General features: G+C 39.5%; 1 protein-coding gene across 7 annotated transcripts in view; it reads left to right on the top strand.

Moving 5' to 3' along the window:
• The window catches only part of CHML (CHM like Rab escort protein), a 261,691-nt gene that overhangs the window by 22,635 nt on the left and 211,877 nt on the right, over window positions 1–27,179 (top strand). Inside the window, exon 1 of one of the 7 annotated variants that reach the window (XM_067030673.1) lies at window positions 22,019–22,038. The exons of the other annotated variants lie outside the window; for them this stretch is intronic. The gene's annotated coding sequence lies outside the window, so the exon portion shown is untranslated. Of the gene's footprint in view, window positions 1–22,018; window positions 22,039–27,179 lie in introns of those variants that run through there. 7 annotated transcript variants of the gene reach the window in all.

Genomic DNA, 27,179 nt, shown 5'->3' with positions numbered 1-27,179 from the left:
TCTCTTAGGGTGTTTCAAGTATACAGACATATAATGTGAGAGTAACACCATTCAAAACTTTTTTTTTTTTTCTTTTCGTCTGCGGTATGCGGGCCTCTCACTGTCGTGGACTCTCCCGCTGTGGAGCACAGGCTCCAGACGCACAGGCCCAGCAGTTATGGCTTATGGGCCCAGCCGCTCCGCAGCATGTGGGATCCTCCCAGAACGGGGCTCAAACCCGTGTCCCCTGCATCGGCAGGCAGACTCTCAACCACTGTGCCACCAGGGAAGCCCCCAAAACTTTTTGTCTTCATTTTTAAGAAGCAAAATAAGAATATACTAAAAAAGTAAAGATGCATAACTTATAATAAACATCTGGGATACAGAATAAAATTTAGGCATATTTTAAAATAATGAGGGAAGATAACAGAGAAAGTGAGAGAGATAGAGATTTTACCAGAAAAAAAAAAGCCTCTTGGTAGTCATTATGAAAATTAGAAAATCTAGTTAATATCTAAATATAATGAACAGGAACATGATGAACATAATATTTGTTCAGTCTTTTATGTTAGGCCACATACATTGAACTTTAAGGTGAATTCTTAAAATTGCAACTGACATGGTCAAATTATGTGGCAAGTTCTTTGAGTCAGCTGCAGCAGCAGCTAATGAAAAGAGAGGACTCTGTCCCTTTTCTGCCAGCAAAACTTGCAACTGGTGGATAGTGATCCACCAACTGACTTGCTTCTTATTTTTCCTAAGCCAAAGATGAAAGAATTCTTACTGAGTCAATAAAAGAAGGGGGAGGAAAAGGGTATGAGAGTACCACTGGATTCAGCTGAACATGACACAGTAAGGGACTGACTATTAGCAAAAGATGACACCCCTTCTGCTATTATCAGGATGGGGATCATTGATCATATCATCACTCGAGAGATGAGTCACCTTCTTATGGACTGATTTGCTTTGCTCGGCAGAGGCACTTCCTAGCATAGCTGGCTTACTTTAGGTTGGCATTGCTGCATTAGCAGATGGCCCATTTCTTCCTCACCAAACAATTATTTTGGATTCAATTCATATTTTGCTTCCAAATTTATTTTTATACTTTTAAAAATTGGATACTAAATCTCTGTTTGTGTGCTAAGTAAATTTTACATGCATTTAAGCATTTCTTCTAGGCAGTCCAATAAACTCTCCAGATCTCTTTTTATATAGACAGAGATCACCAACTACATAGAGAGAAGAAATGCAGGCAGATACTGCTTATGGAGATTTAGTTACATAAATGGGCTTATATATTTAGCTATGTGAACAGCTTTTATGTTCAGACTTGCGCCCCTTTCATTTTAACAATCCATCTTGACCTTTGATGTTGGTACATGTAAATCTAACTCACTCGTTTAATGACTTAAAATTATAGTGTATGGATGTACTATAATTAACCAATCCCTTATTGATGGACATTTGGGTGGTTCTGGCAGAAATTCATTGTATTTTATATATATATATATATATATATATATATATATATATATGTATATATATGTATATATATATAGGAGTATAATTGCTTTACAATGTTGTGTTAGACTCTGCCACACAGCAAAGTGAATCAGCCATATACATACACACATCCCCTCCCTCTTGGACCTCCCCCTCCCATCCCACCCAACCAGGCCATCACAGAGCACCGGGCTGAGCTCCCTTTGCTATATAGCAGGTTCCCACTAGCTATTTATTTTACACATGGTAGTGTATTTATGTCAAACCTAATCTCCCAATTCATCCCACCTTCCCTTTCCCCACCCCCGTGTCGACATGTCCATTCTCTACGTCTTCCTTTCTGTTCCTGCCCTGCAGAAAAGTTCATCTGTACCATTTTTCTAGATTCCACATATATGTGTTAATATACGATAATTGTTTTTCTCTTTCTGACTTACTTCAGTCTGTATGACAGATTCTAGGTCCATCCACATCTCTACAAATTACCCAATTTCATTTGTTTTTATGGCTGAATAATCTTCCATTTATATATATATATATATATATATATATATATATATATATACATACCGCATCTTCTTTATCCATTCTTCTGTTGGTGGACATTTAGGTTGTTTCCATGTCCTGGCTATTGTAAATAGTGCTACACTGAACATGGGGGTAAATGTGACTTTTTGAATTATGATTTTCTCAGGGTATATGTCCAGTAGTGGGTCATACGGTAATTCTATTGTTAGTTTTTTAATGAACTGCGCTACTGTTCTCACTTTCTCTGTCATCTTCCCTCATTATTTTAAAATATGCCTAAACTTTATTCTGTATCCCAGATGTTTATTATAAGTTATGCAACTTTACTTTTTTAGTATAGTATATCTTCTGTTTCCTTTTCTCCACACCCTCTCCAGCATTTATTGTTTGTAGATTTTCTGATGATGGCCATTCTGACTGATGTGAGGTGATACATCATTGCAGTTTTGATTTGCATTTCTCTAATAATTAGCAACATTGAGCATCTTTTCATGTGCCACTGGGCCATCTGTACGTCTTTGCTAAAATGTCTATTTAGGTCTTGCACCCGTTTTTTGATTGGGTTGTTTATTTTTTTGATATTGAGCTGCGTGAGCTGTTTGTATATTTTACAGATTAATCCTTTGTCTGTTGCTCCCTTTGCAAATATTTTCTCCCATTCTGTGGGTTGTCTTTTCATCTTGTTTATGGTGTCCTTTGCTGTGCAAAAGCTTTTAAGTTTCATTAGGTCCCATTCACTTATTTTTGTTTTTACTTTTTTTTTTTTTTCGGTATGCGGGCCTCTCACTGTTGTGGCCTCTCCCGTTGCAGAGCACAGGCTCCGGACGCACAGGCTCAGCGGCCATGGCTCACGGGCTTAGTTGCTCCGCGGCATGTGGGATCTTCCCGGACCAGGGCACGAACCCGTGTCTCCTGCATCGGCAGGCGGATTCTCAACCACTGCGCCACCAGGGAAGCCCTTGTTTTTACTTTTATTACTCTAAGAGATGCATCATAAAAGATCTTGCTGTGATTTATGTCAGAGTGTTTTTTCCTATGCTTCCCTCTAAGAATTTTATAGTGTCCACTCTTACATTTAGGTCTTTAATCCATTTTGAGTTTATTTTTGTGTATGGTGTTAGGTAATGTTCTAATTTTATTCTTTTACATGTAGTTGTCCAGTTTTCCCAGCACCATTTATCAAAGAGGCTGTCTCATCTCCATTGTATATTCTTGCCTCCTTTGTCATAGATTAGGTGACCATAGGTGCATGGGTTTATCTCTGGGCTTTCTATCCTGTACCACTGATCTGTATTTTTGTTTTTGTGCCAGTACCATACTGCCTTGATTACTGTGGCTTTGTAGTAGAGTCTGAAGTCAGGGAGCCTGATTCCTCCACCTCCATTTTTCTTTCTTAAGATTTGGCTATTCAGGGTCTTTTGTGTTTCCATACAAATTGTGTAATTTTTTGTTCTAATTCTGTGAAAAATGTCATTGGTGATTTGATAGTTATTGCATGGAATCTGTAGATAGCTTTGGGTAGTATAGTCATTTTCATAATATTGATTCTTCCAATCCAGGAACATGGTATATCTTTCCATCTGTTTGTGTCATCTTTGATTTCTTTCATCAGTGTTTTATAGTTTTCTGAGTATAGGTCTTTTGCCTCCTTAGGTAGTTTTATTCCTAGGTATTTTTTTCTTTTAATTGTCATGGTAAATGGGATTGCTTCCTTAATTTCTCTTTTTGATCTTTTGTTGTTAATGTACAGAAATGCAAGAGATTTGTGTGCATTAATTTTATATCCTGCAACCTTACCAAATTCATTGATTAGTTCTAGTAGTTTTTTGGTGGCATCTTTAGAATTTTACATATATAGTATCATGTCATCTGCAAACAGTGACAGTTTTACTTCTTTTCCAATTTGTATTCCTTTTATTTCTTTTTCTTCTCTGATTGCTGTGGCTAGGACTTCCAATACTATGTTGAATAATAGTGGTGAGAGTGGACATCCTTGTCTTGTTCCTGATCTTAGAGGAAATGCTTTCAGTTTTTCACCATTGGGAATTATGTTTGCTGTGAGTTTGTCATATATGGCCTTTATTATGTTGAGATAGAGTCCCTTTATGTTCACTTTCTGGAGAGTATTTATCATAAATAGGTGTTGAATTTTGTCAAAAGCTTTTTCTGCATCTATTGAGATGATCATATGGTTTTTATTCTTTAATTTGTTATTCTGGTATATCACATTGATTGATTTGCATATATTGAAGAATCCTTGCATTCGTGGGATAAATTCCACTTGATTATGGTGTATGATCTTTTTAGTGTGTTGTTGGATTCAGTTTGCTAGTATTTTGTTGAGGATTTTTGCGTCTATGTTCGTCAATGATATTGGTCTGTGATTTTCTTTTTTTGTGATATCTTTGTCTGGTTTTGGCATCAGGGTGATGGTAGCCTTGTAGAATGAGTTTGGGTGTGTTCCTCCCTCTGCAATTTTTTGCAAGTGTTTGAGAAGGATAGGTATTAACTCTTCTCTAAATGTTTTATAGAATTCGCCTGTGAAGTCATCTGGTCCTGGAGTTTTGTTTGTTGGAAGATTTTTCATTACAGTTTCAATTTAATTACCTGTGATTGGTCTGTTTATATTTTCTAATTCTTCCTGGTTCAGTCTTGGAAACTTGTACCTTTCCAAGAATTTGTCCATTTCTTCGAGGTTGTCCATTTTATTGGCGTATAGTTGCTTGTAGAAGTCTCTTACAATCCTTTGTATTTCTGTGGTGTTCATTGTAATCTCTCATTTTTCATTTCTAATTTTATTGATTGTCATCCTGTCCCTTTTTTTCTTGATGAGTCTGGCTAAAGGTTTATCAATTTTGTTTATCTTCTCAAAGAACCAACTTTTAGTTTTATTGATCTTTGCTGTTGTTTTCTTCATTTACATTTCATTTATTTCTGCACTGATATTTATGATTACTTTCCTTCTACTAACTTTGGGTTTTCTTTGTTCTTCTTGTTCTAGTTGTTTTAGGTGTAAGGTTAGATTGTTTATTTGAGATTTTTCTTCTTTCTTGAGGTGAGCTTGAATTGGTATAAACTTCCCTCTTAGAATTGCTTTTGCTCTGTCCCATAGGTTTTGGATCATTGTTTTTTCATTGTCATTTGTTTCTAGGTATTTTTAAATTTTGTCTTTGATTTCTTCAGTGATCTCTTGGTTATTTAGCAGCACACTGTTTAGCATCCATGTGTTTTGTTTTTTACAGTGTTTTTCCTGTAATTGATATTTCTAATCTCATAGCATTGTGGTCCAAAAAGATGGTTGATACGATTTCAGTTTTCTTAAATTTTCCATGATTTGTGACCCCAGATGTGATCTATTCTGGAGAATGTTCTGTGTGCACTTCAGAATAAAGTGTATTCTGCTTTGGGGTGGAATGTCCTATAAATATCAATTTAGTCTATCTGGCCTATTGTGTCCTTTACAGCTTGTGTTTCCTTATTTATTTTCTGTCTGGATGATCTGTCGGTGTAAATGGGGTGTTAAAAGTCCCCTACTATTATTGTGTTACTGTCCATTTCCCCTTTTATGGCCGTTAGCATTTGCCTTATGTGTTGAGGTGCTCCTGTGTTGGATGCATAAGTATTTATAATTTTTATGTTTTCTTGGATTGATCCCTTAATCATTATGTAGTGTCCTTCCTTATCTCTTGTAACAGTCTTCATTTTAAAGTCTATTTTATGTGATATCAGTATTGCTACTCCAGCTTTCTTGTGATTTCCATTTGCATGGGATATCTTTTTCCATCCTCTCACTTTCAGTCTATATGTGTCCCTAAGTCTGAAGTGGATTTCTCATACATAGCATATATTCGGGTCTTGTTTTTGTATCCATTCAGCCAGTGTGTGTCTTTTGGTTGGAGTATTCAATCCGTTTACAATCCATTTATCAATATGTATGTTCCTATTACCATTTTCGTAATTGATTTGGGTTTGTTTTTGTGGGTCTTTTTCTTCTCTTATGTTTCCCACTTAGAGAAGTTCCTTTAGCATTTGTTGTAAAGATGGTTTGGTCGTGCTAAATTCTCGTAGCTTTTGCTTGTCTGTAAAACTTTTGATTTCTTGGTCAAATCTGAATGAGATTCTTGCTGGGTAGAGTAATCTTGGCTGTAGGTTTTTCTCCTTCATCACTTTAAATATGTTCTGCCACTCCCTTCTGGCTTGCAGAGTTTCTGCTGAGAAATCAGCTGATAACCTTATGGGGATTCCCTGGTATGTTATTTATTGTTTTTCCCTTGCTGCTTTTAATATTTTTTCTTTGAATTTAATATTTGTTGGTTTGATTAATATGTGTCTTGGTGTGTTTCTCCTAGAGTTCATCCTGTATGGGACTCTCTGCACTTCCTGGACTTGGGTGCCTATTTCCTTTCCCATTTTAGGGAAGTTTTTGACTATAATCTCTTCAAATATTTCTAGACCCTTTCTCTTTTTCTTCTTCTGGGACCCCTATACTTCGAATGTTAGTGTGTTTAATGTTGTCCGAGAAGTCTCTGAGACTATCCTCAATTCTTTTCATTCTTTTTTCCTTATTCTGCTCCATGACAGTTATCACCACCATTTTATCTTCCAGCTCACTTATCCACTTATCTGCCTCAGTTATTCTGCTATTGATTCCTTCTGGAGAATTTTAAATTTCAGTTATTTTGTTGTTCATCTCTGTTTGTTTACTCTTTAGTTCTTCTAGGTACTTGTCAAACATTTCTTGTATTTTCTCCTTTCTGTTTCTGAGATTTTGGATCATCTTTACTGTCATTACTCTGAATTCTTTTCATGTAGCTTGCCTATTTCCTCTTCATTTATTTGGTCTCGTAGGTTTTTATGTTGCTCCTTCGCCTGTAACATATTTTTTTTTGTTGTCTCATTTTTTTTTGATGGACAGGCTGTATTCCTATCCTACTGGTTGTTTGGCCTGAGGCATCCAGCACTGGAGTTTGCAGGCAGTTGGGTAGAGCCAGGTCTTGGTGCCAAGATGAGGACCTCCAGGAGGCCTTACTCTGATTAATATTCCCTGGGATCTGAGGTTCTCCATTAGTCCAGCAGTTTGGACTCTGTGCTCCGACCACAGGAGCTCAGGCCTGAGCCCTGGCCTGGGAACCAAGATCCTTCAAGCCATGCGACATGGCAAATGAAAGAAAAGGAGCAGTACAATAACAAAGAATACAAAATAAAGTAAAATTAGAAAGGTACAAAATATATTAAAGAAAAAAATATAATTGAAACAACTACAACAAGGTAAAGCAGAACCACAACAGAAAAAAGAAAGAAAAAAAAGACAAAAGGGGTGGAGCAATAACAAGGTATAAAGAATAATATAAAATTAGAAAAATAAATGATTTATTAGAAAAAATAAAAATATAAATGAATCAGCAACAACAAGGTAAAACTAAACCACACCCTAAAAGAAGGACAAAAAAAAGTAAAAAGCCAGAAACGTCCTTGTCTGTGGGGAGTGGGGCTTAGGTGGGGGCGTGGTTTAGGGTGGGGGCGGGGCCTAAACGTAAGACCTGTGCAGCAGGTGGGGGAATGGCAGCATGGGCTGAGGGGTGACTCGGAGCATGACGTTCCAGAGTTTGGAGGTATGGCACTTGGTGAGGGTGTGTGGGCAGGGTTTAGGCCTGGCACGGTTGGAGAGGGTCTCAAAGTGGGTCTCAGAGTGTGGTGTGTAGAGGTAGGGCCCTGGGTGGGGCTCTAGAGGCAGGACTTAGGGTCTACGCTGCCTGCCAGAGGGGGCCTCACGGCAGGGGAAGGGAGAGTGCTGGTCATGATTGCTCCTGTTCCTCTGCTCCCCCAAGGGTCTCCCCCATTGTTGCTGGACCCCTAAGTGTGGTGGGCCCCACCAGGTGAAAGAACTCCTCCCCTCCCTCAGCCGCCCCTCAGGGGTGCCAGTCCCATCGGTCCAGCCTTTACTTTTCCTCCCCTTTCCCTCCCTCCCACTGCCTCAGGATCCACGCAGCTGGAGGGGGCCTCAGTGGGCAGAGGATCAAGCCTGGGATCTCAGCAGGCTCCCCGAGGCCCAAGTGGGCCAGGGAAATGCTGGCCATTCTCCCTTCTGATTCTCTGCCCTCCCAACAGTCTCCCCCTTTCCCCCTCCCAGCGTGGGATCCCTTCCCCTCCTCCAGCTGCCCCTCATGGGCACCACTCCTATCCCACCTCCACTTCTCCTCCCCCCTCACTCCCCACCACATCCTATCTTGTCGCTGGGGGTTCCTCCCATCCCCTTGGGTGTCCGTGGTCTCCCACCAGTGCCTGGTAAGTGCCTGGTAAGTGCCCTAGTTGTGTGGAGATGTGAACTCCATGTCCTCCCAGTCTTCCATCTTCAATTCATTGCATTATTCTTACCTCCCTTTAATCTACAGTAGCAGAATTGAGAATGAGTATAGTAATACCAGAATCCAAGTTTCACCCAGAGTAGGAGTATTTTCTAGTTTAGAAATGTCCGCTCTGTGGCAATTGGAATCAGCAGACAGCTGTGAAGAATTGGGAGCTAAGGTTAGAGCAATCAGTGTTTGGATTTGACAGCATAGGTGAGTGGCCAGGCACAAGAGTAAGCCATGAGTGGAATCACAGTAGTTGGCTTTGTAAGTTCAAGGACTCAGGTTTAGTAAACTGCAATATTGGAGCAAAATGGCACTACTGGTCTTATTTCTTTTTCATAATCCTGAAATACTGGCACTAATGTTAGTGGTATTACTAACAGCATTTCATGAAAAAGTATTGTATGGTGCCGTCATATTCTGCACTTTGTCCTGAGAAAATAATGAACCCAAGAGAGAGCTGAGCCAAGAACTGTTCTTCTTGTGCCCTTACAGCCTAAATCACTTTAGAAAGGGTAAGCTGGGGAAAATGTTAGAATAAATTATCCATGGGAGAACTGTCTGTTTCTAAGAAAATGAATTTGGTCCTCTTTTTAGAAAAGTCATCTCTTCCCCTCTCCTCCCTTTTCCTGCTATCCTACCTCATTTTCCTTAGGGTCTCTTCCTGACTCTCATCCCAACTCTCACCCCAGTTTTATATTCCATCAGGGACTTCTGGAAATTGATGGGGCCCAAACTACCTCGGGGGAAAATAAAAAGCTGTGTTAAAAGGAAAGAACTGTGCTGCCTCACTAGTAATTTAGAAAATTGGAATTAATACAACTAAAGGACACTCTGAACAGGTTTTAAAAGGGAAGTGATGTAGTCAGAATGCTTTCTTGTCAGGTAACCTCTATTTAATATGAAATTTAAATGTAATATATAACTGGATATATCTCACAATGTACATAATTCAGAGTTTAGACTTTTGAAGTACTAAAATAATGGTACCAAATCAAGAAAAATACTAGGAAATACTTGGTTCTTTAAAAATAGCATGATATTCTGGCATATCAGAATTTTGCAAAACTATACTTCAATCATTTATTGGGTCAAGGTTGGAAACACTAGACAGGGCAATGTACGAGGATGTAAAACCACGCTAACATATGAAGAAACTCATAAACTGGGGCTGAGTAGCCTGCCATAGTGAAAAGGGCTTGAATTTCGAATCAGAAGACTTGCTGTTAGGTCTTGGACAAGTTCTTCCACCCTGTGGGGCCTTAGTTTCTTCATCAATACAATAAGCATAGGAACACTGCTTTGTCTCTTCCAGAGGGCTGCTACATATAAACATTTATATAATATTAAATAAAATAGTGGTAACAAAAGCTTTAAAGAAGACCTTAGGCTCTAAGGATAGAATTGTCTTTTACTTAAAAATTTTAATATTAGGAGATAAACAATGTCATTTGATTTTGCTCTCAAACTCTACATAAAGGAGACTCCTCTAATACATTCCTCTTTCTTGAATGATCCCCCACCCTTATTTAGATGTAAATTGCAAAGAAATTTTGAATTATAGGATGAGAAGTTTCCTTCGCCACAAACAATATGGGCTGGTACTTCTCATGAATATCACATTCAATTTTTGGTCACTGTCATCTTTATTCAGAATGAAGTATCCTGAATGAAAAATAAATTTTTTTATACTATACTGTTTGGAGTTAAAGGGCCTTTTTTTTTTTTTTTTTTTAAATATATACACTATGGATCCCCCTCCTATTATTTTGAAGCAAACCCCAGATATCATATTAACAGGCTTTGTGAATTTGATGTTTTCTTTGAACTGTCTTTGATTCCTGGATATCTGTTGGCTCTATACCCTTTGGCTGGGCTAGTCTTGAAACTTCACTGGGCATGGGAGCCTTGGATGGCTTGTTTGCTTGGAAAGGAAGCTTGGCTACTTCCTGGCAATTATCCTGCACTCTTCTTGCTTGGTCCTACCTTGCTCCTGCTCTCTCACCTCATCTTTGAACTCTGGCTCTACTGGAAGTTTGAAGTTCAAGCTTCTTGCTGGTATTTGTCTCCACTGAGCTGGGTTTTCACTCTAAGGGAAAGGACCCTAGCTTGAACTTGCCCTTCTAAGCTTTCCTGACTTTTGCTTCCTCAGGCAGGCCACAACCTAGTTCTCACCCTTCAAATCCCACCCCGGCAGCACTAGTTCACTGCCAGCCCCATTAAGGAGGAGAAAAAGACATGCAAATATGTGGCTGCTTTCTCTCATGTTGTGGCATTGCTTCTAATTCACCTGGTTTCTTAAAGTATCCTTTGATGGCACTCTTCCAGGCAGAATTAGCCAGTCCACATTTTCATGTTGCAGTCATAATTATTGATGGGAAGAAGATACTAAGTATCCTCTTCCCATTTGTGTTAAACTCTGCCATTGGGCCACTATTATTATTATTTTTTGTCGGGGGTTATGATCCCAGTTTTGTACAGCATTTTTAGGTCAGCAACTTATTCTCTTGACTTGTACAGTTCTGATTCTGATTCCAATTCTAGTGTGTGGATTTTCCAACAACACCAAGCAATTCTTCAAAACCAGCTGGGTGTCCTACAATTGAACTCAATTGTGACACTCTCTACCTGGAAATAGCATCAAATCCCACAGGTTAAAGGCTCAGTCCTACAAGACTGCCCCCAGGTCAGATGCCAATCACAAATTCAGGTTGTTACATATGCTTCCATCAACTGGCTGTACATCAGAGTTTCCCATGACCCCTTCCTTTTTATTTTGCTCCATAAATTCACTAGAACGGCTCACAGAACTCAGAAACATTTTACTCACTAGGTTACTAGTTTATTATAAAAGAATATAATTTAGGAACAGCCAGGTAGAAGAGATGTATAGGGCAAGGTATGGGGAAGGGATATGGAACTTCCAAGTCATCTCCAAGCATACCACTATCCCCAAATCTCCATATGTTCACCAACCCAGAAACTCTCTGAAACTCAGTCTTTTGGGTCTTTTTAGAGGCTTCATTACCTAGGTATAGTTGATGAAATCATTGATCATTGGCAATTAAACTAAATCTCAAGCCCCTCTCTCCTCCCTGAAGGTTGGGGTTGGGACTGAAAGCTCTGTTACTGGAAGGGCAACCCCTACCAGGACCCAAGAGTAGGCTCTTGTCTAACACTTGGAAATGACTTGTCCAAGGAGACACATGTGCTGACAAAGCAAAAGACTTTATTGGGAAGGAGTGCCCAGGCGGAGAGCAGCTGGGTAAGGGGACCCAGGAGAACTGCTCTGCCACATGGCTTGCAGTCTCAGGTTTCATGATAATGGGGTTGGCTTTCCAGCTTGTCGCTGGCCAATCATCTTGCTTGTGCCCATATTTGATCTGATTCAAGGCCCTTCCTGGTGGTGTGTGCATCTCTCAGTCAAGATGGTTTCTAGCACGAGGATTTCTGGGAAGTTGGCAGGACCTATTATGGACTGACATCTCTTCCCTCCTTTTGGCCCCTCCTTTTGGCCCCTCCCGATTTCTTCTGGCTAGTGGTAGCTTGTCACTTCTGTGTTCCTTATTGAGACCTCCTATTGTGAGATAACTCACACAAGCAGCTATTATCCTTCCTGGCCAGGGCAGTTGGTTTCAGTCAGTGGTCCCCTAATAGTTCTAACACTTTAATCACATGGTTGTTCCCTCAGATGACCTAGGGACATTCCAGAAGTTGCCTCATTAACATAACAAAGGGCACTTTAATAGCTCTACTTAACTTAGGAAATTTCATGGGTTTTAGAATCTGCCAGGAATGGGGATGAAGACCAAATATGTATTTCTTATTATTTATCACAATATCACAACTTGCTTTCTAGGATCCATGCAGCCACCTTTACCCAACAACCCTAAGGAAGAACTCAGGGAACACAACTTCCTGGGGCTAAGCTGGAAGACATTTGAGTAACACTGGGTCTGCAGCATCCAAAATCATTCCACACAGACCCCCACAGACTATTTCTGGAATGCCCTGTATCCTCTTCCATCTGGGTGAGTGGCTTCCAGATGTAGCACATGATGCTGGGGAGGTGAGAGGGCTCTTACTTCCCAAGTGCCCTGGAGCCAACAATTAGCTCCAAGACATTCAGTCCTCCTGAAACCCTGTAACCCAGATTGGGACTTGAACCCACGGTCTTTTAACTGATCACACAATTGGTCTCAGGACTTAATGAAGCTCAGATTCTTGATGTCTCATCACAGAAAAAATTCAGTGAGAGACAAAGTGATAGGTAAGAAGTGGATTTATTTAGAGAGAAACACACTCTACAGACAGAGTTTGGGCCATCTCAGAAGGTGAGAGCAGCACCAGGGTATGGGGTTGTCAATATTTATAGTGGTGGGTAATTTCATAAGCTACTTTAGTAGGAGGAGTGTTCCAGCTATTTTGGGGAAAGGGTGGGGATTTCCAGGAATTGGGCCACCACCCACTTTTTGATCTTTATGGTCAGCCTTGGAACTGTCATGGCACCTGTGGGTGTGTCATTTATCTTGCTGATGTGTTACAGTGAGCGTATACTGAGACTTAAGGTCTGGTGGAAGTCGACTCATCCGCCATCTTGAACCTATTTTGTTCTAATTAGTTTATGTTGTGTCCTTGGTCTATGTCATTCTTTTAAATGTTGTGCCCTGCCCCCTTCCCTTCTGTTTCAGTCCCCCTATTCTTGAGGCTAGGCCTATAGGCAGACAAAATGGCCAACAGGCCTACCCCCTACTTAAAACACCACGTTGTAGATCCTGCTCTGCTAGGGATCTCCAGCCCTACCGTGGTCTTTGATAACATAACAAAAGTTTGCAGTGGAGATTAGGTGGATTGAACACAAAATTAGGAGGATTGAGGTTCAGTTCCATTTCTACCTATCTCATTTAGGTTAGTGATGATTGTTCTTATTTCTTCATCACTGATACAGAAGTAGTGATTTTTCTGTGTGTGACTATTCCCCCTTTCCCCAATCCCATGTTTAGATACTTCTTTAAGGAACTTTCCATTCTATACTATTTTGGATTTGAGTTACATTTGCCTTTGAACTAAATCAGTATTCATTGGAGAAAAGATTTTCTTTCCAGGCAGAAAGTTGTGTGGGTTTGTTTCTGTTTTCTGAAAACACATGTGAAGCTGCTCCTACCAGAGGATCTAGAGTCTCAGAATTCTAACTGGTGATGGAAAAAGCATGTTATCAGTTGCCCAAGCTATTTTCTTTTTCTTTTTATTATTGTAAGCAACAGGGAAAATGTCAGAACTGACATGGATAAAAAATTGACAGTTGTAAGATGTGAAGTTTGGTTTTTCTCTCTCCTGGTTAGGTTACTTGTGTTTATTTGGCAAACAGCAGAGTAGAATGGAGAGCAAGTAAAACCAAGCAAGATCCTGTGGGGATCCCAGGTACAAATCCTTTCTGGGTCCCCCATTTCTTGTTCCTTCCTGAACACCAAAGAGAAGATTCAAACAGTTGCTAATCAGGGAAATAAGGGAATGCAGAAACAAAGGAGGAGCAATCAAGAAAAAATAGTGCAGTGATTAAAGCAGGATCCTGGTTCCTCCTCAAGGGATATACATAACAATATCTTTGAATTCTTCTGCAGGAACTAAGGCCTCCACCCAGGTGGAGAATGGTAACTTCAGGCTGAGCACAAGATTCCTGGAGCACTGGTCCTGTTACCACCAACCAATCAGAAGAAAGTCATACCCCTGCAACCCTCACCCCAAATTTTGCGTATTAAAAATTCTCCCTGAAAACGATTGGGCAATTTGAAGTTTTTTTAGAGCATGAACTACCCATTCTTGTTGCTTGGCCCTGCAGTAAATGTTCTCTGCTCCAAACTGACGTTTTGTGTGTTTCACCTCACTAAGCATTGGACACACAAACAAGATCAGTAATACAAGTATGGGGGAAATGTCAGAAAATGTTTTGAATATAACATTTGCAAGATAAGAACAAAGTGGGGTGAATGCCTAGGTGAAAGGAAGCTAAAAAAATATAAATGCATACATACATACTGATGACAAATTAAAATTATAATGGAGTAATCACACTTCAGGCATACAAAATGGAGTCAGGCGGCCATTGAGGATCTAGTCTCAGGCACATTCCTGCATTGAGAACATGAACATTCTTTGAACTGTACTGGACCCAAAGATACCACCAGCCATATTCAAAACAACACCTTCCAGCTGCAACTTAATGGTCAGTCTCAAGGTCTTACTTTGTAAATATGCAACTATTCAGAGCCCCCCAAATCCTTACTTAACAAGTACCCTTACTTCTTGCCAGCTCCAATTATAAATCTTGATAATAGCTCATGTAACCTTGAAGTTTTATTGCCTTTATAAGTCTCCCCCATTTTGTAGTATAGCAGAACACAATTCAAGTGTTTCTTAAATCTGTGTCTCCTGTGTTTCTTGAATCTGTGTCTCCTGGAATCCTAACAAAACTCAAATAAACACCTTTTTATTCAATCAGATCTCCATTTCTAAAATTTCGGTTAATAATACATACATTTAGGTATTTACTTATACATCTATCTATATACACAAAGTATACATTAAATAAATGTATGTGTATAATAAATATATATGGATAATAAATATTTTGCTAAGTAGTTTTACATGACCTACTTAATTTTCATGATTACTTTAAGTAACAAAATTTTAACTGAGTAAGTTTTAAATATCTAATTGGCTTCATTGAATTGAAACCAAGCAAGATACTGTAGGGCATCCCAGGCACAAGCCCATCTGTGTGCCTCACCTTTTGTTTGTGAAAAAAGCTTTAGTTTCCTAGGTCTCCCTGAGTTCCAAAGAATAGGCTCAAGCAGTTAATCATTTAAGAAGGGGCAGAAAAGAAAACAAAGAAGCAGTCAAGCAAAGAAAGAGATGATTACTTTTAGCAACAAGTCAAACTGGGATGAGGTTATAAGACCCTAGTTTTCCTTGAGGAAAACACATAACAATGTCTGACATACATTCTTAGGTTGTTGTTGCAGAAATCAGATCCCCACTGTTACTGAACCAAAATTTGTGTGCCTGATAAACAGTGAGGCCAAAGAAACTGAAACATTGGAGTTTGGAGCGAGAAAAGTTTATTGGAAGGGCCTAGCAAGGAGAGAAAGTGGCTCATGCTCAAAACTCCCTGATGGTTTTCAGGGAACAGTTTTTAAAGGCAACATTTAGGGTCATGGCTGCAGAGTTTATGACTTTCTTCTGATTGGTTGGTGGTGAGGTAACAGGGTGGTGTTCCAGGAATCTCAATCATCAACCATCTGGTTCTGACCAGTCTGGTGTCTCAGCACATAGTTACCATCCTCTACCTGGGTAGGGGCCTTAGTTCCTGCAGAACAACTCAAAGATATGCATCAGATTGTTATCTGTATCACTTGAGGAGGAACTAGGACTGTGTTTTATCTCTACATTACTATATCATAGCTGCTTTTCCTTTGTTTCTGTATTTCCTCACTTCCCTAATTGTAACAGGGAAGAGCCAAATCTGACTACATGTTGGATCTGTTTCTTTTAAACTTTTGCTTTCTGCTGCTTTTGTTTACTAAAAGGATACTGTCCATACATAATGGCCTGCCTCAGGGAAACTTGCCCCTCTGCCTGAATGTTGTCCTGACCCTGACCACCTGTGGATGGCTGCCAGAAAGGTGAAATTAACACATCCGCTCCCTGAGGGTGGTCATTTCAGGGGACATTTGCAAAACTTATGGCCTTTTTACTTTACTTCCTCATCTCCTCCCCCTCTCTGTTCTATAAAAGAAACTGGCATCCAAACCCCGATAAGATGGTTTTTGGAGACATTAGTCTGCCGTCTTCTCAGTCTGCCAGCTTTCTGAATAAAGTCATATTACTTGCCTCAACACCTTGTCTCCAATTTATTGGCCTGTCGTGTGGTGAGCAGAGCGAGCTTGGACTCGGTAACATAATTAGTAACTGCTTGAGTCCACCCTTTGGAACTCAGGGAAGACCTAGGAGGCTGAAGCCTTTCTCCTACAATCAAGAAACAGGGGACCCAGAAAGGCTTTTTTACCTGGTAGTACCCTTCAAGGTCCTGCTAAGTTCCATCACCAGGCAAAAACTACTGACCTCAAACATGTAGACATTGACAGGTTGGAGTCAGAAGATTGATAATTGAGATTCCTGAAACATCACCCTGCCAATCAGAAAACTGTCCACAAGCTGATCATGCATGCAACAACCCTCCCCACTAACACTGTGAAAACACTTGCCTGAAAGCCAACAGAGAAACAGGACTTTTGAGCATGAGCTGCTTATTCTTCTCGTTTGGCACCCTGCATTATATGATGAATATAAGCAAGACCTTGTGGGGCCCTCCCAGGTACAAACCCTTTCTGTGTCCCCCATTTCTTGTTTGTTGGAAAAAGACTTCATCCTCCTAGACCTTCCCAGAGTTCCAAAGGGAAGATTCAAAAAATGCTAGTCAGAAAAGTGAGGGAATGCAGAAACAAAGGAGGAGCAATCAAGAAACAATAGTGCAGTGATAAAGCAGGGTCCTGGTTCCTCCTCAAGGAATATACATAACAGTACCTTTGAATTCTTCTGAGGGAACTGAGGCCCCCACCTTCCTGGAGCCTGGTAACTTCAGGCTGAGCAAAAGAGTCCTGGAACACTGCCCTGTTACCTCACCACCAACCAATCAGAAGAAAGTCAGCACACAGTGGAAAATAAGACTCTGATCCCCACTCCAACCAATTAACTGTAATTAGCTTCCCCTTTCCCCCTTTAAAAACTTTCATGGTCCAGCAGAATCTTCAGAGTTGGTTCTTGGACACAAGTCCCCCTTCTCCCCAGGTTGCTAGCCTCCTGAATAAAGCAGCCTTTCCTTTCCAATCAACGCTTGTCTCAAGTATTGGCTTTTGGGCAGTGAGCAGCCGAACCTGAATTCAGTAACAATGCTGTACTTTCCTTCACCACAGTCCAGAGTCAGTAGATAGGCTTTGCTATGCATCGGGTGAGCAGACCCAGGTTCTTTTCAGTAACAGAATGATTCATGGATTGGATAGTATCCTTTCTAGCAAGTAGAGGAGAGATCCAAAGTGAGAAAGGGAGAAATTTTTAGAGGCAAGCATGAAAGTCATTTAAAAAAAAATATTTCAGGCTTAGGTAACCTACCTATGGGGTATGAAAGGAGACTATTTGGCAGATTATCTTACCTTTCTTTGGGGGATGTAAAGGATTACCTCATTGGTGCTAACCAAAACTTCCACATTGACTGATTAGGATAATATTCCTGGGGGACGTTGTAAATGCTGTTAGGTTAGGTAATAAGTCCTGGTTTTAGCACAAGTGACTCCATTTTGGGTTCATTGTTTCTTTTTTTAACATCACTATGAAGTAGGTACTATTGGAGAGGCAGAAATTTTTCTCTACGTTTCTAGGTTCTTCTGGCTGGTATAAGGAATAGTCATGAGACAGATTAACAGGAGAAAATCAAACAAAAGTTTAATAACACATATACATGGGAGAGACCCAGGAGAACTGAGTAACTCACCAAAATGGCTGAAGCCCTTAACTTAAATACCATCCCCATCTGAAGACAAAAGAGGATATTGAGGGTGGGGAGAGTCAGTTATAGGAGGTTACCAGGAAAATCACAGTAAACAAGAGTATGGTTTTTATGCATATTTAAGTCATTGCCTTCTGCATTGATAAGACTTCCTAGAAGTTTGGCCATCCTCTTCTTGGTACATCCAGGGAGACATCCTTACAAATGTAAATGTTTCTTACAAAAGGGTAACTCTTACTTGGTTTTCAGAAATTTTCCCATGTCTGCTGTTTCTTAGAAAATAACCAGTTTGCAATAATTAATATACCAAAAAGACATATTTTGTGATGGAAAATTCTGCCCCCCTACAGTACTGTTGTAATTTTTATTTTGTACATGAGTGGACTTGCACACAGAAAACTTAAAGAACTTGCCCTAAACCACATTTGTGTGGAGCCAAGATTTCAACTATGGGTGATTATTTTTAGAACCTGTGTTCTTTACTTCAAAGATAAATCTGATTTAGCTCTGAATTGTGAAGAGTGAGAGTTTAAGGAGTTTCTTTGAACACTCAGTGCCACTCAAGATGAGTGGGGGTGGCTGGTGGGATATTCAGACAGGAGTAAATCCAGATGGTTAGTCTCCTCTAAAAGAACCTGCAGCAGAGCAGAATTTGTCACCCTAAAATATGTCTCTGGCATTTTAGTTGTTTTAATCTGGATATTTTCTGAGAAGCAGAAAACATGGAAGGGCTCTGAAAACCAAGTAGGATTTGCCCTTTTGCAAGAAACATTTTCATTTGTAAGAAGGGAACTCTCCATTTGTAAGTGTGTCTCCCTCTCTGTACCAGGGAGAAGAAGATGACTAAATCTCTAGAACCTCTTATCCCTGGAGAAGGGAATAATTTAAATTTGCATCACAACCACCTTTGTTTACTGTGATTTTCCTGGTACCCTCCGGTAACTGACTCTTCCCACTCTCAAAATCCTTCTTTTGTCTTTGGCTGGAGATGGTATTTAAGGTGAGGGCTTTAGCCATTTTGGCAAGTTACTCAGTTCTCTCTGACAAACTCATCTCCAAGATGTTTTCACAGAAGAGGGATAAAAGTCCAAGGTTAAGGGTACATGTCAGTTTCAACATTTAGGCATCCAGGAACAATGTTTTCATTTGAAGACCCAGGAGGGTATCCCTCAAATGCCACTAAATAGAAGGTTGTTTTCTCAACCTATATCTGGATTCAGAAATGATTGATTGATCCTAGAAGGCTAACAACCTGGAATAATACTACACAGCTTTATAAATGGGAAAGATTTGTTTGATGAGAACATGATCACTGCAATCACCACTCACATGTAACCTGACTGAGACCCTCTTGTCTTGGCCCGCATAATCTGACAGGGAATCTGAATAGTCATTTCAACAGGTGATTTGCTGACAAAGAGAACATTCTCAGTTGTCACAAGATGTCTGTCAGGATCCTTCCTTTTTGGCTAGGGGAGACTGACTGAGGTATAAATTCAGACCCCAAAGTCTTCCATGTTGTAGAGCCTTAGGCTTAGAGATTTCTTTCCAGATCATGTAATCGAATCCATAGTCCATGCAGGACTACCTCTACAGCACCACTTGTTGGACAATAATCTGTCAAGCAGAGACTGGGATATATCAGTAAGGAATATTTCATCCCAGGTAAAATAGAGTCTAATGAATAACCTCTTCTCTATTTGATACGATTTGTGGCTGTCAGCAGTCTGCTTCCTTGGCCAGGATAAGCATTAACAAAGTGTTTTTTACTGGCTTTCTCTGCGTACTAACTAACATGCCATGTAGAAGTTATGGTTGCCTTATTTCATTTGTTCATCATATTTACAGATACCTATTATGTTTATTTTGTGTATGTTTTCCATAAATGTAACATTGATGTCTTCCATTATTATGTTTTCAAATCTAAAATTATTGGTTTGAATAAATTTATTGGTTCGGGGTAGGTACTTATTTAAATTTCAATTGCCATATACATATTTATTTCAAGGTTAGTCAATGAATGATCACATAAATCCTTTTTGATTTTTGCATAGGACAAAGGAAAAGGGAGGGAAACATCTGTAAATTGTTGGTACTGTCCTAGGCACTCTATGTACTTTAATTCTTTTATCCTTCCACACAAGCTTGTCAAGAGGGAGATTCTTGTCTGAGGATATAGAGCGACTCTTGCAAAGCTTGAATAATTTGCTCAGTCGTACAAATAGTTAAAGAGTCAGTCAGGATTTGAAACCAGGTCTCTCTGACTCCGTGATCTCTATTCTGTGTGCTGCTTCCTCTCCCAATGCTTTATTTGTATTTAGTCTCCCCACTGTGCCCAGTTTCTGGGAATCTCTGTTCAACAGTTCCTTTGATAAGGTGAATGATGGCTACCATCTCTATCCCATTCCAAAACAAAAGGAAGAATAAAAAGAGAACCCACTCTCTCCACCTTGTCTGCCCCTCACTCACAATTACATTTCTTTCTCTTTATGGTAAAACAGCCTGAAGTAGTTGCTTTTACTTCCTGTTTCTGTTTCCCTACCTCCAGCTCACTCGTGAATCACTGGAGCTTCCTTCTATCCCAGCCCACTCCACTTTTTAAGGTCTCCAAACTTTTCTTAGTTCTCAGAACTTACAGTATACCTTTCTGCTCTTAAATTATTTGACCTTTGGAAATGTGCAGTATTGATCAGTTCTTCCTTCTTGAAACCCTCCCCTTCCTTTTCCCTGTAAGCTGTCTTCTTTCCTGGTTCTCCTCCTGCTGACCCTCCCCTCCTGCCCCCACTCATCCCAGGTTCTTTCACTACCTCTTCTTGTTTCACCTGTGCCTTCAATGGAGGAAATTCCCTAGAGTTTTCACTCTTTTTCTTTTTTCTCACTTCTCTTTTCTCTTTATATTCAATTTATTTTCCATGTGAAGTCTTATTTGTTACTATAGCCTCAACTCCCTAAATATATGTTCCTTGTTCCAGACCTTCATTTTAAGGTATGTACTGGGTATCTCCCAGTGTGTGTATCAAGTCACTAAAATTTCACTCATTAGCTTCTCTCCCCTCTCTCCCCATTGCCTTGCTCAGTACCCTCCCCAGCTCCCAAACAGTCAGTTGCTTTGTACTTAGTCACTTGATGTATTATAATTATTTATGCATTATTATTTATGTTCCTTCTGTGACTGATTAGCTATCAAAGAGCTTACCCAAAATGCTTATAATAATTTTTTCCATTTTTAGCATAGTTTCTGTCCAAAAGTAGAGACTTAGTAAATTCGTGTTGAATAAATGACTAAGACTGCAGGTATGCCTTTAAAGATTCAATTGAATCATTTAGCAAAAACTCTGGAAGCACAATAATAAAAGCCACCTTTATGGCTCAATTTTCTGTGATCCATACAGATAACCCAAATTCCTGAGATAAAAATACAGGCTATTTTGTTGAATATTCTAAGCATGTCACTAAGGAACACTCCCCAGTTCTTGGCAAGAGTTAGTCTTAGTATCTCATGCCAGTGTAAAGAGTTATATAATCTTAGCTTTGACTCAGATGACTTAATACCAAAGCCCTTCAGAACACAGTAGAACATTCTAACTCAGATCCCTATCAGTTCAGTCCCTGTGCTCAACTGTTCTGATCATATGGCTGCATCACAGAAGCATCTACTCCTGCTTTGCCACTGTATGGTTAGGCCATTCAAGATGGCTCTTTTCTTGCTCTCTGTACATCCCCTGCTTGACCAGCCCTTGCTTCACTCACATGACTATCCAGTCCTGTTAATTATAAGGCTTAGCTATTCCCTGGTACTGATGAGCCCACCTGATGTCAATTCCCCCTATAGATGGTAGCCTCCTTCTCCCCTGAGTAGTGAAGACTGCTGTCATGTCCCATCTGCCACACACAGTGGGGTGTCACTCCAGGACACTTTATGTAAGCTTCCCCTTGTCCAATAAACCACTGAAGTCTCTGGTACTGTCTCCAGGCTCTTTCTTTGGTCTTGAAGCTGGGCAACTATAAGGCTTGCAGGTGGCAGGCACCCACTCCATTTTCTCCTCTTCTCAACCCTTTGCACATGGTTGGAATTATTCCCTGAAGATTTGACTCAGTCTGTATGGCACCACTTTAGTAAGTTTGAAAGCTCTTAAGGCTTTAAGGGTAGCACTAAGAAATTACATAGATGAAATATTTCTTTACAACCTTGTTTCTTAAAAGTATAAAACTATCATAGAGATGTTTTCTTAGTCCCATACAGAATAAAACTGGATTGGATATGATTGAACAGGCATTTCTGGGTCAGTTGATAAGCATTGATTAAGCTCTTAGAGTGAAAATGATAAGGATGCCTTGACCTCACACTAGATATAGCTGAGTCAGCACTGTGGGGTGGGTGAGCCTGGGAATCTGCATTATATTAAGAATAAAACTTTCTCAGCTGATTTTAATGTAGCCAATGGGCTAGCTTTTGGAAATCACTGGTCTATATTTCACCTGAGTAAAACGATAGAGATATCTAGATTTGGAAATAACTAAAAGAACCATGTTAATTTCACTTTCCATTTTTAGTGGCAAATTTTTAGAAATTCAGGCAAATTTTCAGTTTTATAGTTGTGTAAATTGAAAGCTCAGAAAAGAAAAAAGTAAATGTTTGTTTTACCCAAAATGAGATGTTTATATTATCCACTTTAAATGATGCTTTATATATAATTTATTTGTCATGCTGGAATGGTTCATGATTCAGCTTTGCTAATGAGTATGAATAGGAAGAGCATCGGCATATTGGAATAGAATTAGTTATGGCAATCGTGAAATTCAAATTAAATAACAAATATTATCAGCTGCTTCCTATGTGCGGGAATAATATACAAATCATGAAAACATATTAAACATTGAGGAAATTAACTACTAAGTAAAGTCAGACTATGGAAAATACTGATTTGTAAGTAGTAGCATAATATCAGGGGGATTATCATAATAATCCCTCTGAGTCAAGGGAAAATTGAATTAAATTCTGTAGTGTTAGAGTTAATGCCATTGATGGTGTTATTAATTTAATATTTCTAATATTCATCAAAATGGACTCAGATTTTCTCATGTTGTACACATTCAGCAGGGTATTTATTAATTTTCAATGCTCAAGAAGGTGAATTTACTAATTTTTAAGGCAGCTGAAAGAATATAAAGGGTGGAATAGTAAAGGCATTTTTTCTGGGTCCAGAAGAAAAATTAAATTACTCATTTGACAGAGTATGAGGTGTGGGAGAGGAGAAGAGAAAGAAGAGTATTAAAGGAGGTTGGTTTTAGTAGAAGTTAGGTGTGGGGAAATGAGGAAAGCCTTTAAAGGAAGGTAGAAGAAAATGATATTTGAAATCCACAATTGCATGGTATGCTAATGTTCTAGACTCTAGAAAGATATGGTAATCCTTTAAGAAGATAGAGGGGCAAAGTGAGGGAGGGGAAGAGGGATTGGAAAAGGGTCAGATCAATATCTGGTATTATGAGTGTTTGAAGGCAGGTTTGACTTATTCTCTCTTCAGTACCAAACAAAATACAGTTTTGAAATTTCAACTGAGAACAACTCAGAAGTTAGACAACACTTCCTACTGTTGGGGAAGAGAAAACTCCCCCCTCTACCCATCTTGAGTCCTTGTGGCTGGACTAATGATAACATTGACACAAGACAGATTAAACACAAGTAAAAGAAACAAGTTTTAATCATGTCACAGAGGTCTCATAGAAGTGGAACCTAAGAAGTGCCCAAAGCAGATAGCTTTTATACTTTTTAGACAAAGAAACAATACATTTGTGAGGAATTGGCAGGACAAAGAAACTTAGGTTTGGGTGCTCAGTTAGTGAAGAATCTAAAGAGAATCTGGGCTTGGGGTAGTAAAATTTAAAGTAACAAGGGTTGTTTATACAGGTATGACACCTTTATTGCCAGACATAGGGAATTGGGGGCCCGAGAAGCCTATATAAACAAAGCTTGTGCTCCTTTAATTTACCACCCCAAGCCCAAACTGTTTAGATTCTTTACTAATTGTACACCCAAAGGCCAAGTTTATTTGTCCTGTCCATTCCTCAGAAATTTATTGTTTCCCTGTGTAAAAAGTATAAAAGCTGCTTGCTTTGGCCACTTTTTAGATTCTATTTCTATGAGACCTAGGTGCACACATTGAAAATTTGTTTATTTTTCTCTACTAATCTGTCTTGTGTCAATGTTATTATTAGTCCAGTCACAAGGAATCAAGAAGTTTGGGGGAGAAATTTCCCACTCCCTGAACTTACCATAATTTTGATAATAAAAAAAGAAAAGGTTTTGAATTCTTACTCCTTTTCTATTTATCCTGGATGCCTATTTATGTTAAAGGATCTAAGTTTATTCTCTACACTGTAGAGTTTCCATGAGTCCCATTTTGGGAGGAAGCACTTGTGAATGAAAAATGTTGCCTGCCATATCAGTAAACGAAGGATGTTGTAGCAACCAAGCCACTACAGCCAGCCCAGACATTGAGCCCTGAGGGAACTCAGGATGGAGACAAAGGGGCTGTCCACTGCCCAGCCCTCAGCTACTGCAGCCACCCTCAAAGTTGCACCCTGAGAGCACTCAGGATGGGAAGAATAGGATACTGGCCCTAGATAGCTAAGGTGCATATCAAAGGAATGATTTCAATGAGCCCAGACTCTTGCATCTTCCCACACATAGAAAAGCACTAAATTCATTAACTTGAGATGTCTGGTTTTCCTTAGTTAACAGTAATATTTTTTATTTTTCAACTCCCTGTTCTGTTGCAAAAACCCCTATATATTCTGGCTCCACCCTTACCTCTTGGAGTAGTCAGTCCCTCAGAGCTATCTGAGAGGCTGCCTCCCAGGCTTGAAATCCTCAGAAATTCTGCTGAATGAAACATAATTCTCAACTTTTAGGTTGTGCTTTTTTTTTTTTTTTTTTTTCAGTTGATACACTTGTCAGGGAGGAAGAAATTTTCCTCAACACTTCTAGGTTTTCCTGGCTTGTATAAAGATTAAAGTGACATGAGATAGATTAAGGGGAGAAAAATCAAACAAAAATTTAGTAATACATGTATATGGGAGAGACCCAGGAAAACAGGATGACCGACCAAAATGGTGTCTGTTTTATTCAGCAGACACTTAGGACTTCAAGCCCAAAAGACAGCATCTCAAATTACCCTGAGAATGGGAGGCAGAGCCTTGAGAGTGGGCTATCAAAGGTTCAGAGCCAGCAGGACTAAGCACAGGCAACAGAGCACAAAGATTAGAGCTAACAGAATATGGAGTCAGGTTTGTTCTTCTCTGTTACTTACTATTATACTTGATATTTCTCATTTCATTCCTTAACAGAACAATTCCATTATGTGAAGGGCAATTCAATACAGGTTTTGTCCCTTTTACTGAATTGTACTTTGGCTTTGTTGGACCTAAATCAAGAGATACTGTAATAAACAGCCAAACAGAAATGACTATTGTACTTATTACAGGGATACAGAGATAATACCATCACCTTTGAATCACACAGGGCATTTTACAGAGACTCACGGGAAAACTGTCAGGTCTCAGGGTTAGGAAAGGCTGTTTTATCAGAGAACTGATCTGCTTTGATCTTGTTAATACCATAATTCCTATACGGGGTGTTGTTTTCTCTTTTCTCTGATGGCTTAGATAGTTTAGAGCCAAATTTGTATTCTTCCCTTAGCAACTGTCTTAGATCATGACTACATATTATATTCTTGTACAAGTAGTGCTCTGGCCTAGATTGTTCAAGTAATTTATTTTAACTTGTTGTATTCTATGCAGTTTTATAAATTAATTTAGTCCTTTGGTGAGATAAGTTCTAATGTGGATGGTATTGAGCTCGTGTACAAAATGATAGCTTTGTTTTAGTCCTCCTAGTTCTAGAATAATTTATACTTTCCTAAAAGAAAGCAGCTTTGAGGAGATAATTTGTAAGGATGTTCTACATAATATGGAGCTAGCCATAAGCATCAAATTCTAATATTTTACATTTTTTATGTGTTACTAATATTTGCTAATCTATTTGGCTGCTAATAATATGGAACATTGAAGCAGTGACTGGTAGGCATATTCAGTTTTTGTTTAGCCTAAACAAGAGGAACTGAAGGGGCTGGGAGTTCTGGAGACCTCCTTACTGGTGGTGGCTATGTGGTTGAATTAAAAGATTGTCATTAGTAACTCACATTGTGTCTCTGTGTTTATGAATATCCACAGTCTTTGCCCACTACCAATGCAGTGTAAATGTCAGTGAGGGACAAATTATTTCTTTTTCATTTTCATCAATTGGAATGAGATGGTTATAGGACAAAAGCCATGAGACAGGTCAGATCTTACAGGGCAGCTACACCATGCCATGCACAGTAAAACAATACATAATATCAGCACATCACTCAATTGTTTTTAACACACTGTGAGGTAAGCAGGACAGGCAACAGTTCTATTTTCCAGATAAGAAAATCGAGGATCAGGAAGATTAAGTTATCTGATGTTGTAAGAGAGAACAAACCTGACTCCATATTGAAACTATTCAATATGCTGTAACCACTGTTCTCTGTTGCCTGTGCTTAGTTATGCTGCCTCTGCACCTTTTGTAAAAGTATGTTGCCTATGGTCTAAAATATACAGGATAGCCCATTCTCAAGGCTCTGACCTGTAAAGGTATAACACTTTTCCATTCATATAGAGATAAAAAGATACGGAACAGAGGATAACATTTGTCCTGTTGGAGGTTTATAGGAACATTGTGACCAGACCTATGTGGACGGCTGCAAGAATAAAGGATCCTGGCACCAAGAGGTTTGCAACAACCAGCCACACCCACTCCCTTTTTAGTGTAAAAGAAGCCTGAATTCTACCTTGGGTAAGATGGTTCTTTGGGACACTAGTCCACCATCTTCTCAGTCTGCTGGCTTTCTGAATAAAGTCGCTATTCCTTGCCCCAACAACTTGTCTCTCTATTTGGCTTGTCATGTGGTGAACAGTATGAGCTTGGACTCATTAACCAATTTTGGCCAGCCAGCCAGGAGAATAGCTGTGTGTGGTCAGCTGCCCCAGTTGGACAATTTTAGGGTAAGGCCCTAGCAGCTGCCAGGACCACTTGTCCTGAGAATCTTCCCTTCAAAATTCTCTGAAGCAACACTGGCTGCTCCCTTGTTTTTCGTTTGGGGCAAGGAAGTGACATCTCAGAGCCAACAGGCTCAATACAGTAGGGTAAGTCATTCTGGTGTATACCACTGGAA

The sequence above is a fragment of the Kogia breviceps genome, chromosome 1 (genome assembly GCF_026419965.1).
Source record: "Kogia breviceps isolate mKogBre1 chromosome 1, mKogBre1 haplotype 1, whole genome shotgun sequence".
Classification (NCBI taxonomy): domain Eukaryota; kingdom Metazoa; phylum Chordata; class Mammalia; order Artiodactyla; family Physeteridae; genus Kogia; species Kogia breviceps.
The sequence above is the reverse complement of the archived record's forward strand: the minus strand, read 5'-3'. Positions and strand labels throughout refer to the sequence as shown.